At 44.1% G+C, this 16110-nt stretch overlaps 1 protein-coding gene across 5 annotated transcripts in view; it reads left to right on the top strand.

Moving 5' to 3' along the window:
- Positions 1-16110, top strand: part of LOC137344420 (alpha-1,3-mannosyl-glycoprotein 4-beta-N-acetylglucosaminyltransferase C-like) — a 198416-nt gene that overhangs the window by 151714 nt on the left and 30592 nt on the right. Inside the window, exon 1 of one of the 5 annotated variants that reach the window (XM_068007381.1) lies at positions 457-576. The exons of the other annotated variants lie outside the window; for them this stretch is intronic. The gene's annotated coding sequence lies outside the window, so the exon portion shown is untranslated. Of the gene's footprint in view, positions 1-456; positions 577-16110 lie in introns of those variants that run through there. 5 annotated transcript variants of the gene reach the window in all.

Genomic DNA, 16110 nt, shown 5'->3' with positions numbered 1-16110 from the left:
GGTTCTCCTTTAAATCCAGCAAGATTTGTACATCCGCAGCTGCATTGTGACTTTCCCAATCTGGCTGCAGATCTTTCCCCCTGATGTCGGGAGAGAGTTATACAGGCCAGCAATGAGGAAACTAGATCGGTGTCCCGTGTGGGTGGGTTGAGAAACTCTTGAATGCACCCTGCTAATTAAATTGTCTTATGATCACAGTTCACAAGGAAAAGGGGATAAAGAAAAAGTAGCCAGTTTAATTTGAATGCTGTAATGTAACTGATAACATATTCTGTTTAAAGTGTTGCAAGAAGTGCTTTATCTCCAGAAGAGGTAAACAACTGGTCTTGTGGTAGATTTAGCCTAGAACAAATGTTCAAGGACAGGAGTGTCCTTATCAGGAGTAAAGGTATTGAAGAAGCCTTAGAATTTACACAGGAAGTGTTCTGCAACCATAACGTTTTCTTTGCAAATTCGATTGAGGAATATTAACATTGCAGAGGCTGGTGTCTGTAGCTGGAAATATTTTAACAATTTCCCTTTGGAAATGTCTCTACATTACATTTACTGCTGAAGCAGCTCTTGTATAAAGAAAAAGTAAGTACAGTTTCTTTAAACGCTGCAATTGCCTTGATGGAATCGGAAGATTCTCCATGGTGTACAGCGCAAGCCACACATACTCTTTAGACTGTGAAAAATACATTTTGGCATTTTTCCAGGGAATACAATTTGCTCTTTTGCAAAATTGTCTGTTCAGACCCCTTCAGAGATAATTATTTTTTTATTGTGAGCACTGTCGGACTTGTATAATTAGACCACCCTTGATACAAGTCTAAATGGGTTTTTGTCATAAACAGTTGGTCTTGAAACATTTATAATTATTTTTCTTTTTGTTCGCCAGTCAGAAAATAGATGACGCTATGTTGCAATTATGTCCAGTGTTAGCAATGAAGAGCCTTTTATTAAAGAGATAATCTTCCCATTTTCTTGCCTTAATTCAACATATCTTGGGGGGGGGGGGGAGAGATACATTATTTAAGAAATCTGGCTTTCTTAAATAATCGATTCTTAATTTTAATTCACATGATCCTGCAAATGATTATTTTTCCTCTTTTTATAAAAAACGGTCACATTTAATGTATACTGTGCACTAGTTGTATTGGCAGAAGTTGCTGCCATTAACTCCACTTTGCCTGAGTCACCACTCAAAATGACAGCGCATAGTGGTGGGGATGTGATTCTAAAACACTGGTATACCATCTAATGGTCATTTTTGAGTGTGATAACTTGGGTGCGATGGACCTAATGACAGTAAGCACCATAGAGCTGGTCTGTGTGTAGTGTAGCTGAATTTGTATTACAATATATGCAAGTCCTGTTCATTTATTATTAAATGTACTGTTCTGTCTTCACAGTAAACCTTCCTTTGGTTGCAGGAGGATTTAATAGACATCTGGAGTTCTTGATGGTCTTGTTTTGAATTAATGATGAGTCCTGATTAATTTTTAACATGCAGCCTAGAGTTGAACAGTTTTATGTGATGGCCTTAACAGCTAAGTTGAATTAGTGTAAAAGACTGTCATTTTTAAAGTCCTATTAAATATTATTGCAATCCTTTTGAAAATGATGCACTTTTGTGGTTTGAATTTTTAAATGCAGGCTACCAACAGGACCATTGTTTTCTTAAATATTGTAATTACAAATAGCAGCATTTAAGGTGGAAAGTTTTATTTCTAGGGAACAAGTGTGTCAAAGGCAGAGATAAGGGAGCAGATCTATCGCAGCAAAGGTGTTGTGGCATGTAGAGGACCAGAGGAGAGGGAGTTGGGAGTTTAAATATGAATTGATGGGGGAGCTGAGCAGAGTTTTTTTTTAAACAAGGGCAGATTGTGATGGTAGCAGTGTTTCCCAACTGATTTCCTGAGCTTCCACTGTTGCTGGGTTGCCCACCTCAGTTTGGGGCAAAGTGCTCCCCTATCTTAAATCATTCAGCACCAGCTTTAGCTCAATGATGTCCAGCAGTTCGATACCTCAAGCTCAGCTGAAACTGTCCACTATTCAAGGACAACCTAAGGCTCCTTTTCCCCATGACCAAACACCTCCTGAAGCCCTCTGTGCTACCCCTTTGCCCCTTCACCTCTAATCATAAGCGCAAAGAGCTTTTGGATTTATTTCTCTCCAAGATATCGAAGTCATCTGTAATTCTGGATATGCTGCTACCTCGCCTTCCTTCCCTTCCCCCCCCCCCCACCCCCCCCCCCCCCTCTAATGACACTATGTTAGGAGGCACAGTAAGTCGTGTAGGTGGGAGCACAAAGTTTCAAAGGGACAAAGACAGATTAAGTGAGTGGACAAAACTACATCAGGTGGAGTTCAATGTGGGGAAGTGCAAGTGTGAGATCATCCATTTTGGATTCAAGAAAGATAAATTGAAATAATTTTGTGATGGTGAGAGACTAGGGGATGTGGAAGGACAAAGGGATTTATGTGTCCAGGGACACAAATAACTAAAAGCTAGTGCACAGGTACAAAAGGTAATCAAAAAAGCTAATGGAATGTCAGCCTTCATCTTCAGGGAGCTGAAATGCAAAGAGGAGGAAGTTATGCTTCAGCTGTACAGAGTCTTGGTCAAACCCCATCTGGAATACTACTTTCAGTTTTGGGCACTGCACCATAGGAAGGATATACCCTTGGACAGGGTTACAGTGCAGATTCACCAAAATTATACCAGAGCTTAAAGGGATAATTTATGAGGACAGGTTGCATAAACTTAGGTTGTATTCCCTTGAGTTTAGAAGGGGTTATCTAATTGAGTTCTTTTAAAATGACAAAGGGATTTGATACGGTAGATATAGAAAAACAATTTCCTCTGATAGGGGCATCCAGAACAAGGGGGCACAATATTAAAATTAGAGCCAAGCCATTCAGGAGTGAAATCAGGAAGGACTTTTTCACACAAAGGGTAGTAGGAATCTAGAATTCTTTCCCCCCCAAAAGGCTGTGGATACTGGGTCAATTGAAATTTTCAAGACTGGGAACGACAGATTTTTATTAGGTTGGGGTATCGGGACATGGATCAAAGGCGGGTAAATGGAGTTGAGGTATGGATCAGCCATGATCTAATCGAATGGCAGAAAGGCTGAACAGCCTACTCCTGTTCCTATGTCCTGTTCACTCACCCATTCCAGTCACAATCCATTGTCATTCTGCAGTTTCTTTCCCATCTCCCTTTCTCCTTTCCAAACTCATCTCCTCCATGAAGCCTGCTTCCTACCTCCTAGGCCACTTCCCCATCATGCTCCTACTCATCTGACTCTTAGTAACTGACACTGTCAGTGGCTACATCTGAAATGGACAAGCCCTAACTTTCTCTGGCGAGTTTAGTTCGTGTCTACCATCCAAGTACAGGAACTTCAGGCCATTCAATGTATTGCAGTGGTGAGTCAGACAGGGAGATGACATTTTCGGGAAGTTAACGGCAGAGCGCTGCATCTCTGAGAGCAACGTCCAGATTTTCGTGTTTAACGGTGCACCTGTCCTCGCCTGAAGTTGCTGTCCGATTTGCACATAAATAACAGTGAGCGCTGTTAGCCTCACCGTTATTTTGACAGCAAATTCTGGCCTGTAGTCACCTTTTCACTCGAGCCATCCACTTCAAACATTTTATTATATTTCCAACAACCATCCACGGCTGCAGAGAAAACTTCGGAATTCATTCCTCTGCAACTCACTTGTGCTCTCAGTCTCTGTGTAATAAGTAATAGGCAATAATGCCCCGAACTCTGATCCTTTATCTGGATTCTACTCCCCCACCCCTCGGACCACTTAAGAACACATATAAAAAAGTCGAAGATCACCCATTGAAGCTGATCTTTCCGCTACCTGAATCCTCCCATCATCACATCCTGCTGCATATATGCCACCCTTCCATATTTTACATTGGCATTAAGCCTTTAGCCCATGCGTCTGGTACACATGTTTCACAAGAGAATGTGGGGGCTAAATTGGGCTGCGTAGCGCCCATTGTGTAAGCCCCAAAAATGGCATCCGAGATGCACGCGCACACTTCCGGCTTGACACATGCAGGACGCCATATTGGTAAAGGCGTTTGTATATGCGCACCTAACGAATGCCGGCAACGTGTACAGTAGGGAGATGATGATCTAAATCCATGTGCAACGCTGCTTTAAAGGGACCACTGCTATATTGGAACGTCACGCTCCAGCCAATGCACGGTCTTAACCTCACATAGCTGAACAGGTCTTAAACGGCATGGAGGACCCCCCCCCCACCCCCCCCTGCCCAATCAGCGCTATTTAAAGGGATCATGCAGGATTTACAGGTTAGTTGCTGGATTATTGCTTCTGGCTGCTGATGCATTTGTACCTGTTTTTGGCGGTCTCGTATATATGAAGACTAGAACTAAGGGACATAGCCTAAAAATTAGAGACAGGGCTTTCAGGAGTGAAGTTAGGAAACACTTCTACACGCAAAGGGTGGTAGAAGTTTGGACTCTTCCGCAAACGGCAGTTGATGCAAGCTCAGTTATTAATTTTAAGTCTGAGATTGATAAATTTTTGTTAACCAAAGGTATGAAGGGATATGGGGCTAAGGTGGGTATATGGAGTTAGGTCACAGATCAGCCATGATCTCATTGAATGGTGGAACAGGCTTGAGTGGCTAAATGTCCCACTCCTGTTCCTTTCTTACTATGTGCCGATAATAAAGTTTCAATACTGTACAGGGAGTGGGCTGGCTAGCTGACAGGCAACAGCAAGGGCACGGTGGAGTGGCAGGCGTGGGACAGGAATGCTGTCATCCTGAGAGGACAGCAGGTTCATGGTCATTTGCGCCATTCCTGTTGTGCGCCATCTTCTCCCGCAAGAAAGCAGGAAGTGTGTCGATGAGTGCCCTGCAAGATGTTTGGGTGATATACCTGTCGTGGTTGAATAGCTGCCAGTGTGTGTGACCTGTGAGTCGTGGGTGTGCAACTTGCAACAGTGGTAACTTGTGAGGGTGAGATGGAGCATCTGATTGGAAGCGTTTAGTACTAATAAAGATTTTGTTGGTATGTGGGTGATGGGGGGGGTGTAGTGCGTGGAGCAGTGGATGCGGTTTGTGGTGCAATTGGTGGGAGATGCCACTTGATAGTTGTACTCACACACCTTGACCACTCGTGTCAAAGCATTGAACTTCTTCCTGCACTGCATCCATGTTTGAGATGCTACGCTCCTGGCATTGACCTCGTTCCCTACTGCCTCCCACTAACTCTTGAGCATATGTCTGGAGGGCCTCTTGCCCCCACCCCCACCGTGGATACAGGATGTCCCTCCTTCTGTCCAACTCTTGCACCAAGGCCTCCAGTGCATCATCCAAGACCCTTGGTGCACGCTGTGTCGCAGGCCCGGTACAAACTCAGATCGGCAGATTGGTGGGGTCTGGTGTGCAGATTGGAGGATGTGGGATGTAGCTGTGAGCAACCTTTATTCAATGTTTTAAAATAAATCAACGGTTTTTAAACATAAGGACGGGACCTGCATCTGTGTTTTAAGTGTGTGATTTCTGTTTGCTGTTCAGACCCGTATCTTGTATTTTGAAAATATCAGAGTCCTGCAGACTTTAAGCAGCCCAGTTGTTGCTCATTAAAAATTCCAGAGTTCCTATCATCACCTTGCTTCAGGACATTGCAGCACAGATTCACTTCACAATTGACTTCCACTTCCTGCAGCCACAGTGTACCTCCCCTTTAAGAGGTGCAGGCTGCCTTTAAGTGGGCTCCCTGCTGGTCAGCAGCCACTCAATAGTGCACGCAGCACGAATGTTACATGCTGCCTGCATCTCAACGACCGGGCGTGGGGTTAATCGCACACTGCGATCCCAGCGCCTGTTTTTGGGGGTTATCCAATATAACCCCCTGCATGTTTCCCCTGGAGACAGTCCATGTTAACCAGTCAGATTGGAGAGTTTGGTTCTGACAGCTTGAAACCCATCAGCATTATTTTACAACATTCATCAAGATCACTCTTCCCGATGTTGGTTGGTCACATCTTTTAAACTTGAGGTGCAAACGTTTTGAAATAAGCTGATGATTTTAGAGAGCCACATTTCAGATGAACTAAGCACCATGTAGTGTGATATTCTTAGACACACTTAAAGAGCTTGTGATATCATTACTGCCAGGGTGCAGGGGGTGTAATCTGGTATTGATTTCAGGGAAATTGTACATGCAGTTTATATACAGACAGTGTGAAAAATCCAGGTATAACAGCAACAACTACTTGCATTTATATAGTGCCTTTAACATAGTAAAACATCCCAATGCACTTCACAGGAGTGTAATCAGACAAAAATTACTGGAGGTAATGAATTTCCACAAGTGGGGATGAGAAAGACAATTACCATGTCAGCAGTGATTAACTCTCAATCATTTTTCATATTGGTCACTATCATTATGGGAACATAGTAACAGGAGTCGGCCATTCAGCCCCTCGAGCCTGTTCAACCATTCATATAGATCATGGCTGATCTGTATCTTAACTCCATTTACAGGCTTTGGCTCCATATCCTTTAATACCCTTGAAACCCATTAATATTGGCTGACAACATGGTGCAGGCTACACATATGAAGTATCCCAAACTGCAATGACTTGATTCCAGCAGACACATAGTTGCTTGTCCCACTTGCATGGCTGCATTGAGACCCCACCCCATTCCCTGGCCCACCAACAGTGGCAGAGCCTTCAGCCATCACACCCCTGCACTCTGGGGTTCACTTCCTCAACGCCTCAACCTTGCTACACCTCACCCCACCTTCAAAAGCCTCCTCACAAATGATCTGATTTACCTCGCCTTTCAGTCACGTCCCCCACTGCTGCTCAGTCTCTCACCCCTCCCTCCCCCCTCCCCCCCCAAAGAAAGGAAGCAAGTAAAGACAAGGTTGTAAAACTATCAGACTTTAGTTGTCCTAGCTACTGATGAAGACAGTGACAAAAAAAACTCTTCAATACAAAAGCATATTTAGGATTTGTTGCTGTGTGTTTGATTTCTTTCATATGAATTTTGCCATAATGGTGCTTTTATTAAAGGGCTCTTGGAATATTTGGCTGCAGTGTTATTTAATCTTTTGATTGCTGAACAGCTTTTGCAATTTTCAAAAAAAAGGTTTTAATTTTTTGATACAAAGTTTCCAAAAAAAATTGGCTATTTCCAATAATGAAGACTATACACTAAAACAAAAGCAAAATACTGCGGATGCTGGAAATCTGAAATAAAAACAGAAAATTCTGGAAAGCACTGGGCAGGTCAGGCAGCATCTGCGGAGAGAGAAACAAAGTTAACGTTTCAGAGGCGAGTTTAATGGAAAATTAATATGCAAATCCAGCAAGTTCTTCAAAAAAAAATAACAGAGAGGCTAAGGGCAAGATGCCAATTGTGCAAAGCAAATGGCGGAGCGGCATAAATCGAGCAGCAAGTTCTGGAGACTCGCAACTCACAGTGTGTCACTTAATCCCCTGAAGTGGCCGATTTGCACATTAAAAATGACGTGCGTCATTGACATGCCTTCATTTTACCAGAAAGATTCGGCCCAATGAGTAGGCATCTCGTGCACACTTTTTAAAAAAAAACGCAATTATATTTTTAGACACCTGCTTCTCCCATTGTTTGGATCTTTGTTATTCTAATGCAAGCTCAGGTAACAGAAGTTCACAGTGAGACCTGCGATTTTCTGTGTGTGCCCTTATTTAAAATGAGCGGGGGTAAAATTCAGTTTCACCGGGGATGATAAATGGGCAGGAGCAGACCGGCCGCCCATTATACACCCCACCTAACTTCCCTTTCCATTGTCTCTCGGTCTCTCTGTCTCTCTGGCTGTGTGTGTGTTGAACGTCCTGGCACTCCATGTCCTTATCCTTGTTGGTACATACAACTTCAATCACAAATCTGTCATTGTTATCTTTCTACGTGTCAGCATCTCATCATGCACGGCCTGGCCACCAATGCTGGCACGGGCACCGTGACATATTCACTGTCACCATGTAGGCAGCTGGTAGTTCTGCCAAGCTGATGCAGTAAAACTTTGCTACAAGAACAACTTGCACTTATCTAGTGCCTTTAATATAGTAATATGTCCCAAGGCGCTTCACCGGAGTGTTATCAGACAAAATTTGACACTGAGTCTCCATAAAGAGATATTAGGACAGGTGACACTCATTGGAAACTTTATTCTTCAAATATACTGCACATGACTGAGAAATTGCCAGAATAAATCCCAGGCATTTATTTTGCCTTGGAGGTAATTTTTATAAGCTAATTGTTTGCTTACTACACAAGTAATTCAATGCTAATATACACACAGTGATAAACAAACAGACGAACAGAGGGAATTTGGTAGAGAGCTGTTTTAAGCCTTGCTAAAAACAGTTCTGTACAAGACACAACATGCTGGTGTAGTGCATGGCGTGATAAACTTGTGTAGTGGATGTGGTAGGGCATGTTGTCAGGGTCAAGTGGGAATTAAAGTGTTTATGGAAAGACAGGCACAAAGAGCTCTCCAATGGCTCAGGTGGTCAGTGCACTGCCTGATATAATACTGAGCCAGTCTGAATGGGAAGGCCCCAGGTTTATTTCGTGGCCTTTGCTGGTTAAGCTGATCCCAGCTGGAGCAGTGGTAGGGGCACTAAAGATGATCTCAGCAGCTCAGGTTGTTTTTGGGTTGGGGGGGGGGAAGCAGGGAACCTGTAGCAGGAGGACGCGGGCAGGGTTCACTGTTCAGTGACGCCTGCTGGTAAGTGGCAGTGAGCTGTTCAGTCAGGTGCTCGAGCAGCTCCTGATGGCAGTCCCATTTCCAGTGACGTTGGTGGAGTTCAGGTGAGGACAAGGTTTGGTTTGGATGTGATGGTCCCCATGGTTTAAAACCTGCTGGTACTCACTGTCTGAGCTTACAAAACACAGCCACTTAGCTTGAGTAGCAGAGGCTTGCCAGTTTCCATGGAAATGGAACTAAAAGAAAGAAAGACTTGCACTTATGTAGCACCTTTTACGACCTCAGGACGTCCCAAACCATGGTACAGCCAATTAAGTACTTTTGAAGTTTAGTCATTGTTGTAATATAGGAAATGTTACAGCCAATTTATGCACAGCAAGATCCCACAAACAGCAATGCAATAATGACCTGGTAATCTGTTTTAGTGATGGTCGTTGAGGGATAAATATTGGCCAGGACACTGGACGAAACTCCCCTGCTCTTCTTTGAAATAATGCCATGGGATCTTTTACCCTGAGAGGGCAGACGTCTCATCTGAAAGACAGCACCTTCGACAGTACAGCGCTCCCTCCGTACCACACTGAGAGCGTCAGCCTGGATTATGTGCTCAAATCTCTGGTGTGGGGCTTGAACCTGTGGTCTTCTGGCTCCGAGGCGACCGTGCCACCACTGAGCCATGGCTGGCACGGCTGTTCCCCGACATGAGTTGCACCTGAACTCCACCAACGTCACTGGAAATGGGACTGCCATCAGGAGCTGCTCGAGCACCTGACTGAACAGCTCACTGCCACTGACCAACAGGCGTCACTGAACAGTGAACCCTGCCCGCGTCCTCCTGCTACAGGTTCCCTGCTCTCCCCCACCCCCCCCCCCCCCAACCCAAAAACAACCCGAGCTGCTGAAGGGAGAAAAGAGTAAATTAGGGGAAACAAATGGAAAAATAAGGCATCACAAACACCTGCCAAATAAAAGATGCATGTCACAGTGATTAACAATGATGACAACAGAGCCCTGATAAACTGACAGACTAACACCTCTGTACCGTGATTTACCAAGGGTAAAAATCACAGTTACAGAAATGAAGCTGCATTTAGATGATTTTATCCAAAGAGCAAAAAACCTTTTGGCTCTTTATGTTGTGCCCAAAGGAAATGAAACTAACAGATGCTATAGCAGAGCTGCAGTCAGCACAATATCAGCAGCTTTATCACCCCATTAACTGGATGTGGATTTGCATAGTCTCACCATACCAACTGTTACCTTTAAAATAACTGTCGGGCAATTAGTGGTGCTATTTGTTACTGTCAGATATTTTAATAAACAGCATTATTTTACTCTCCCTTTTAAAAAGAAAGTGAACCGGCCACGAAGAAAAAAACTGCAAATGTTGGCAAATGGAAAATGCTGTAAATGTACAGCTGGTCAGTCAGCACCTGTAAAGGGTGACTCAGTGTGACGGGTGGATGTTGGTTGTGCAAGTTTAAAGTAAAGCCTGGAGTCCTTCCAGGTCAGTGATGTATACACATTGTGCAATCGCCACACTGATTTGCTGCCCTCCATTAGATTGTGTCATAGTGTTATTGAATTAGTGCCTAAAGCACAATTGTTGTGGTGTGACTACACAGGCTGGATATTCTCTGCAAATTAGATGGCCTGGCCAATGCTGCATGAAACCTAGGCATTAAAGTGGGCACCAGCAATTCCCAATAGGAGTTGAGTTTGCTGATCTCTGCTGGAATTTCAGTCAGCCTTAGCATCCAGGATAGGGAAGGGAATCAACAAGAGTTCAAGCTCCTGATCCTCGTCAAGTGGCCCTGATGGAAAGTATATGTCAACCAATAGTGAGGACAGAATCGAGCTGTGATGTGATGCCCCACATAGTCGTATGAGTTACAGTCTCACACATGAAGAATGGTCACTTGAGCAAGGTATCGGAGACTGACCAGCACCCATGATTGCATGTGGCAGTGAAATAGGGAGAAATTTTCCCTAAAAAGAAACCTGGGAAGGGGAATTAATCAGCACAGTTGAAGTCGCCTGGTGATGATGTAATAAACTTAAAAAATATATTTTTCCCAAGCAAAAGGAAAATCACAGAAGCTTTAAATATGTTCACATAGCACATTCAGTCAGTTTACAGTGTGTTCACATGACATCTTATATATTAATTCCCTCTTGCAGATCCACTGAATTTGGTGACAAGGCAATATATGCTATGATGAGGAGTTGGAATGAATTGTTGGCCATGTCTCTGTATATTTTGGGCGGGTAGCAGACACATGTGTTCATCTTGGGCTGAATGACCCTTCCCTGCACTGAAAGAGGGTTTTTTTTGTTTTGATTGAACTGGTTGATTGCTTTATTGAGGGGGGCAGTTGTACAGGTGACGAAAGAAAGACGTGCATTTATATAGCGTCTTCACAACCTCAGAACATTCCCAAGTGCTTTACAGCCAATGAAGTACTTTTCAAGTGTAGTCACTGTTGTAATGTAGGAAATGAGGCAGCCAATTGCGCACAGCAAGGTCCCACACACAGCAATGTGATAATGACCAGATCATTTTTTTTTAGTGATTATAGGTTGAGGGATGAATATTGGCCAGGATACTGGGGAGAACTCCCCTGCTCTTCGCATTGTGCCATGGGATCTTTTATGTCCACCTGAGAGAGCAGACGGAGCCTCGCTTTAACGTCTCATTTGAAAGACGGCAGCTCCGATAGTGCGGCACTCCCTCGGTACTGCACTGAAGTGTCAGCCTAGATTTTGTGCTCGAGTAACTGGAGTGGGACTGGAGTCCACGACCTACTGTCTCCAAGGCAAGAGTGCTATCCACTGAACCATAACAAGAGCGCCTAGCTGTGATCGGAAGCTATACATCACTGGTTGTGAGAGCTGTGCCAATGTGAGCTCCATAATGTTGCAATCTTTTATCTGCAAAATATTATACTTACAAATTCAATTATTCAGATTCTTGTCTCCTCAGCCTGGTTCTCCCAGTTGTCTTTTTTTCCCAGTCCATATTTGGCATCTTCCTGTAACATGCTGGGTAGCAATTTATGCTAGTGCTAGGTTTTTTTATTTTAGTTTTCAAACATTATTTTGCTCCACTGCTCTGTAGAGCTTTGCAGGAGGGCTTAGGGCAGTTAGTAGCCTATAGTATTTTGGCCACTGGTTTGTACTTTCCTGCTTGTAAAAATCGCCTAACACAATAATTCATCGGCTGGAGGGTGAGACCCCAAGTGTGCAGAACTGCTTTCAAAAGGTGCAGACAGCAGCTTTCAAGGCCAAATAGGTCCCTTCATCAGATTCGTGATGAGCAAGAAGTTATTTTCACTGAAGCTTACTAATGTGGAGAAAAAGTATTAAGCTATTTTCTGCGAGACTTGTTACAAAGCAAAGACCACATTCCAAAAGGGTCTTTAGTCCATCTCATTATAAAATAAGCTCTGGTCTATTTGATTCACTGGGTTTGCAGCATATCTTGTTTGTAATAAAATGCTATTCAATTAAATAAGTCTGCTGGTTGCCTCCCTGTTAAAAAAAAAAAGCAAACAACCAACGTTTTGGTTCTATGAATCGTAATATTTCACTGAATTGCTGTAAAGGGTGAGAGAATGTAGTTACTGTTCCATCTCCTTTATGGATACACTGAGGCACAAGCAGACACACAGATACAGTGGACAAAAAGCAACAAAGAAAACTGTAGATGCTGGAAATCTGAAACAAAAGCGGAAAATGCTGGAAACTCTCCGCAGGTCAGGCAGCATCTGTGGAGAGAACCGATAAGTTAACATTTTGGTTTTTGATGAAGGATCCATTACCAAAACATTAACTATCTGTTCTCTCCACAGATGCTGCCTGACCTGCTGAGTGTTTCCAGATAAATTGGACACCTTTTGTATCTGGCTTCATTAACAAATGATGTCTGGAACCACTGATCCTTATCATGATTTTTAGCCAGCAGCAATGCAGGCCAAGTGGTGTTAATACTTACAGTAACCAGATATTTTTCACATGTTACTGGATCTGTCGTGCTGCTGTCACTTACATTATAAATTTTCTAAGCTTGATAATGACTTTAACTTTTCCAGTTGTCAGGGCTCAATGGGTGGGGACATTGTTCCCTGTGGGGTACGATTACAGTCAGTTTATATTTGTTGTTTTGGCCATACCCAATTTTGTTTTTTTTTATTGAGAAAGTAAGGTGAAGAGTCAAGGCCCAAACTGCAGGGCACGGCCATGGTTGAAAAAAGCAGACCAGGTCAATCAAAGAGTAATAATTGGGTGATGCTGGTCTGCGATTTTTAAAAGCCTAAAGATTGTTGGAGAAAGGAGAGCCTGAGGGAGGTAAAATAAAATGAAAGACTTGTATTTATATAGTGCCATTCAAGACCTCAGGATGTACCAAAGTGCTTTATAGCCAATTAACTACTTAAGTATAGTCACTGTTGTAATGTAAGAATCACAGCAGCCAATTTGCACACAGCAAAGTCCCACAAACAGCAATGTGATAATGATCACATAACCCGTTTTATTGATGTTGGGTGAGGGATAAATATTGGCCGGGACACCAGGGGAGAACTCCCCTGCTCTTAAGGTAAGGAGTTCCATGGTTTTGAAATCCTGAGAAAGAATGAGTTAGAGTTGGAGACTCTCTTGATTTCAACACAGTAGGGATGTAAGAAAGAGAAACAATGTGTCGGAAAGCATAATCAGCACTTAAAAGAACTAGAGAGGAAAGTTTTGCGGAGCAGTGACCAGAGTAGCAATAATTAGTCAAAGGCAAGAAAGTTTGCTGTTAATGATGCAAAGTAAATTACAGTTTTTCCCGGTGACTGGAAATGTGTTGGACAGAACAGGTACTGCGCTCAGTCCCTGACTGATGGATTCCTGGTGGAAGTGAAGTGGCAGCATTTGATCCGCAATCAGACTAGGTTTGGAATCTGTCTCAATAATCTGGGGAGGTGAGATAGAGCACAAAATCAAACAGGGATGTCATATTAAATTCACTCTAGCATGAACCATACTCTCACTGAACAAGGCTTCATATTACTATTATATGATGTACTTTTATGTTCTGATCTCAAAAACCTATGAGCAGTCAATATTTTATAAACTGAACATTTATTCATGGCCAGTTTGTGCATAGTGTAACACATACCTCCCTGTTTCTAAACCAATGCACTAAACTGTATCGATTTACTGTGTAGTTCAAACAGTTCATAGGAAGCTGTACAATACATGCAAGTATTTTCTGATGCATATGTGACCTAACCTCATTACTTTGGCACTAATGGCAATGTAAGGGTACGGTAGCATAGTGGTTATGTTACGGGGCTAGTAATCCAGAGGCCTGGACTAAAATCCAGAGTCATGAGTTCAAATCCCGCCACGAATTTAAATTCAATTAATTAATTCAATTAATTAAAATAAAATCTGGAATTAAAATACTAGTATCCGTAATGATGGCCATGAAACTACCGGATTGTCGTAAAAACCCATCTGGTTCACTAATGTCCTTTAGGGAAGGAAGCCTGCCGCCCTTACCTATATGTGACTCCAGACCCACAGCAATGTGGTTGATTCTTAATTGCCCTCTGAAATGGCCTAGCAAGCCACTCAGTTGTAAAATCTCGCTATGAAAAGTCATAATAAGAATAAAACCGGACGGACCACTCAGCATCGGACCACTAGGCACCGGACACGACAACAGCAAAACACCAAGCCCAGTCGACCCTGCAAGGTCCTCCTTACTAACATCTGGGGACTTGTGCCAAAATTGGGAGAGCTGTCCCACAGACTAGTCAAGCAACAGCCTGACATAGCCATACTCACAGAATCATATCTTTCAGCCAACGTCCCAGACTCTTCCATCACCATCCCTGGGTATGTCCTGTCCCACCGGCAGGACAGACCCACCAGAGGTGGCGGTACAGTGATATACAGTCAGGAGGGAGTGGCCCTGGGAGTCCTCAACATTGACTCTGGACCCCATGAAATCTCATGGCATCAGGTCAAACATGGGCAAGGAAACCTCCTGCTGATTACCACCTACCGTCCTCCCTCAGCTGATGAATCAGTCCTCCTCCATGTTGAACACCACTTGGAGGAAGCACTGAGGGTAGCAAGGGCACAAAATGTACTCTGGGTGGGGGACTTCAATGTCCATCACCAAGAGTGGCTCGGTAGCACCACAGCTGGCCGAGTCCTGAAGGACATAGCTGCTAGACTGGGCCTGCGGCAGGTGGTGAGCGAACCAACACGAGGGAAAAACTTACTTGACCTCGTCCTCACCAATCTACCTGTCGCAAATGCATCTGTCCATGACAGTATTGGTAGGAGTGACCACCGCATAGTCCTCGTGGAGATGAAATCCCGTCTTCGCACTGAGGACACCATCCAACGTGTTGTGTGGCACTACCACCGTGCTAAATGGGATAGATTCAGAACAGATCTAGCAGCTCAAAACTGGGCATCCATGAGGCGCTGTGGGCCATCAGCAGCAGCAGAATTGTATTCCAGCACAATCTGTAACCTCATGGCCCGGCATATTCCTCACTCTACCATTACCAACAAGCCAGGGGATCAACCTTGGTTCAATGAGGAGTGTAGAAGAGCATGCCAGGAGCAGCACCAGGCGTACCGAAAAATGAGGTGCCAACCTGGTGAAGCTACAACTCAGGACTACATGCATGCTAAACAGCGGAAGCAACATGCTATAGACAGAGCTAAGCGATTCCACAACCAACGGATCAGATCAAAGCTCTGCAGTCCTGCCACATCCAGTCGTGAATGGTGGTGGACAATTAAACAACTAACGGGAGGAGGAGGCTCTGCAAACATCCCCATTCTCAATGATGGCAGAGTCCAGCACGTGAGTGCAAAAGACAAGGCTGAAGCGTTTGCAACCATCTTCAGCCAGAAGTGCCGAGTGCATAATCCATCTCAGCCTCCTCCCGATATCCCCACCATCACGGAAGCCAGTCTTCGGCCAATTCGATTCACTCCACGTGATATCAAGAAACGGCTGAGTGCACTGGATACAGCAAAGGCTATGGGCCCCGACAACATCCCAGCTGTAGTGCTGAAGACTTGTGCTCCAGAACTAGCTGCGCCTCTAGCCAAGCTGTTCCAGTACAGCTACAACACTGGCATCCACCCGACAATGTGGAAAATTGCCCAGGTATGTCCTGTCCACAAAAAGCAGGACAAATCCAATCCGGCCAATTACCGCCCCATCAGTCTACTCTCAATCATCAGCAAAGTGATGGAAGGTGTCGTCGACAGTGCTATCAAGCGGCACTTACTCACCAATAACCTGCTCACTGATGCTCAGTTTGGGTTCCGCCAGGACCACTCGGCTCCAG

Source organism: Heptranchias perlo, chromosome 27, assembly GCF_035084215.1.
Source record: "Heptranchias perlo isolate sHepPer1 chromosome 27, sHepPer1.hap1, whole genome shotgun sequence".
Lineage (NCBI taxonomy): Eukaryota > Metazoa > Chordata > Chondrichthyes > Hexanchiformes > Hexanchidae > Heptranchias > Heptranchias perlo.
Note: the sequence above shows the minus strand (reverse complement) of the source record. Positions and strands in the feature narration are given on the sequence as shown.